Source organism: Galeopterus variegatus, unplaced genomic scaffold (genome assembly GCF_000696425.1).
Source record: "Galeopterus variegatus unplaced genomic scaffold, G_variegatus-3.0.2 Scaffold3928, whole genome shotgun sequence".
Taxonomy (NCBI): domain Eukaryota; kingdom Metazoa; phylum Chordata; class Mammalia; order Dermoptera; family Cynocephalidae; genus Galeopterus; species Galeopterus variegatus.
The window spans coordinates 279,225-282,638 of NW_007730039.1; positions in this window are offsets into that span (position 1 = coordinate 279,225).

The following is a 3,414-nucleotide window of genomic DNA, read 5'->3' on the forward strand; positions in this document are numbered from 1 at the left end:
CACACACACACACACACACACACACACACACACACACACACACGGCTTCCAGAGTGAAGCTCTAATTTTATCCTGCCCAACTCAATATATTTTTTTATTATCATTATACAGATGAAGAAACTGAGGTCCAGCAGTCTCCATAGGAGGCCGGGATTTAAACACTGATCTCTCCGATTCTGAAAGCTGTGTCATTTCTGCTGCTTTATAATTCCATTGATTGCAATGACAATAGTAAGAGCATGACTTGGTACTGTCTTGTGACAGACATAACCAGCTTTTTAAACATACATTTTCCTCACATTGTCACAACTTGTGGGAAATACAGAGCAGATGCCATTTGTCCCATTTGGTAGATGAGGATAACTGCCCACACAGCTAGTGGGAAAACCAAGCCTTTTGACTTTCAGTTGGGAGATCTTTCTAATTTTAGCCTGTGCCCTCTTTTGAGGAGGTGGGAGAGGATTTGGGGGAGTGATGGAGAAGAGATAGGGAGTGAAGGTTGCAGGGGTGGAGGGCTACGGGGGTGGGAAGAGCTGTGAAGTCAAGATGCTCTCTGGCTTCCTGAGCACAGGCTGTAGAACGGCCCAGTGATGCCCACAGGCTTCAGGATGCAGGACACATCTGCGTCCTTTTTGGTTCCCCTTGCCAGAACCCAGGAGATTGGCAGGGACCCTAGAGAAAATCTACTCCTGGGTGCAGGGCAGATGCCAAGCCACTGAGCAGGCAGGACGGAGCTGGCAGGCAGGGCTGTCTCCTCCAGCTAACGTGGTATCCAGGGGCCTGAGAGCACAGCCAACCTCCTTCTTCCTTTGGGAGGTGGAGAGCTGGCTTCTCTCCCCTCTTACTCCCAGTGGATCTAATGCCCCAGAGGAAAGTCTTTGCCTGGGAAAAAGAGACCTGAAGGAGTAACACAATTTCAAGATGTGAAGGAAAGGGAGAAACGGGGCATCTCCTCTGTTTTTTTCTTTTAAGAGGCAGCTGACGCATGGCAGATAATGATTTTGCAGGTCCTTGCAGGGGAGGGGAAAGGTTAAAAGCCACAAGGAAAGTTAACTCTGAGGGTAGAGAGAAAGATCCTCACCTATCTCTACATGTCTTCCCACTCCCCAAATAAAAGGTGGACATTAGAGTGGGATTAGCTCAGGCTTGAGCTTTGAGGTTTTCTGTTACTTAATAGGGTAGGTAAACCTTGCAGGTCCATTTAGATGCAGAGGCAAGGATGCACAGGGACTTGAAGGAGCAGTGTGTTGCACAGGGAGACAGTGATGAGAGAATGGGCTGTCTGGATTGGATCCCTGTTCTGTCAGTAACCAGCTGTTTGAGTTTGGGCAAGTTGCACAGCCTTGAAGTCTTAGTCTTCCCATATGACAGACTCATGGGACAGTAATAGTGCCCATCTCAGAGTGATGTGCAAGTGAAACTGGGGATATGTAAAGCAGAGGGTGTCACATAGTGAACAGTAAGTGAGCAAACAGTTTAGCTGTTATCACACTTCTCACTCATAGTGAAAAGAGGGTTGGGTTGAAGGTGAGGAAACCTGGTTTCTGTTTGTTTCTTTCTAGATATCCAGCTCTATTCCTGGCAAACAATATCCTTTCCTCCACCATGTTCTCTAGCAAAGAGGCAGTATTATGTGAGATCCAAGTCCTACTTTCAGTTCTGATACTAACATTTTGAGCTAATACAACTTACTTTACCACTCTGAGTCTCAGTTTCCCCATATATAAATGAGAGGATAATACCTATTTTGGATTGCTAATTAATAGCATGGTGTTTAGAATCACATGAGCCTGGATTTGAATTATATTTTCAACATTTACTAGTATATGACTCTGGGCATTTTATTTAACTTCTCTAAGCATCAGTTTTCTCAGTCGTTAAATGGGGATTATAATACCCAATGCCTTGTTGAGCTTTGTAAGGACTACTTAAGACAACAAGTGTAAACTGTATAACCCAGAACCCAGCACAAAGTAAGTACCCTAGAAGTAAATTAGTAACCGGTTGCTTTTTTTGTAGGAGTAAAATCACTTAAGAAGCATTCTTTTAATCACATTTCCTTTGCCTGAAACAAAAAGGAAGTAATGGGTGGGCAAATCGCAAATCCTTATTCTACTTTCCCCATTTAGATTGATCCACTGAAGAAGTATCTAAGAATATTTCTCCCAAATTCAGCCATAACCTGCTGCAACACACCTCATCCTTCCTCTCCAGGGTAGCCCACAAGGCCCATCCATCAGCTCTCAAACTCACCTTTGTCATGCAGAGTGGACTAGCCCCTAGCTACAATCCTCCTCCCCCAACACACCACACACACACACACACACACACACACACACACACACACACACCTGCACACATGATTTCTCAAAAGCCAAATTAAAGTCACTGTCCATCCATTGCCAGAAGCCCTTTTCCTTTTCGCTTCTCCCAAGGGAATCTTCACCCTCCCTTGACATTACCCTCCTCCCCCAACCCAACCTCCTACCCAGGCACACACTGGTCACCATCCCACTTCTCCTCCCCTGCTCTATTGCTCAGTAATTATATTCTCCGCCTCCCAGTGTCATGCTAATACAAGCTCCTGGCACAGCTGCCCAGATTAAATTAGAGCCCAAACCAGCAGGCTGACTAATTATATTTTCTGGGTTGGAATTGTCTTCCCCCACCTTTGGGGTACTGGGCCAATAAAGAGTAAATGAGCACTGCCAATATTTGCTGAGGATATTTGACTCTCCTTGTCTGGGTGGTTTTGTCCTCCCCAACCAATCTGGGCCCCCTGAATTAGATTAGACCAGAATGAGAAAAGAGAATTTTACTCAAAGGACCCTCCTCAATTTTTTACATCCTTCTGCTGGTCAGCAGTCAGATCAGCTGGGCCTGACCACCATCATCAGGCCAAGGAAGAGAGAACGGTATGAGACTCCGTCTCAAGAATGAGTCTACTGCCGCTTTTGTGGGTCCTTCCTTTCCTCCCAATCGCAAAGTCTTTCCTCCAAATACTCACTGCCACTTGTCTTGCAGTGATTGTTGCTGAATTCCTTGACTTCCATCTCATGTGAAAAAGAATGTTACCCTCCTTACTGAACACTGTTTCAGAGCCTATCCCCCAACTTTCATTTTTTCTTATTCATGTCTGGAACATAGTAAAAGTTTCAATCTGCCAAGAGACAAAGTTTTCTTCTTTTTTTTATTCCACAAATGTTTATTGTGGACTTATCATATGCCACATAGTGAGATGGGTGTCAAAGAATGTAAAGATGGAATTCCTTTCAAGAAGATCAAGGCTTTATCATGAGTCTAAATATGCGTAGATATGCAGAAATCAATAAACCTGTGCAGGGTGCAGTGTAGGCACAAGAGGCTTGGGGTAGGAATCAGAAAAGGCCTTGAAAAACTATTCAGAAGGCCGAT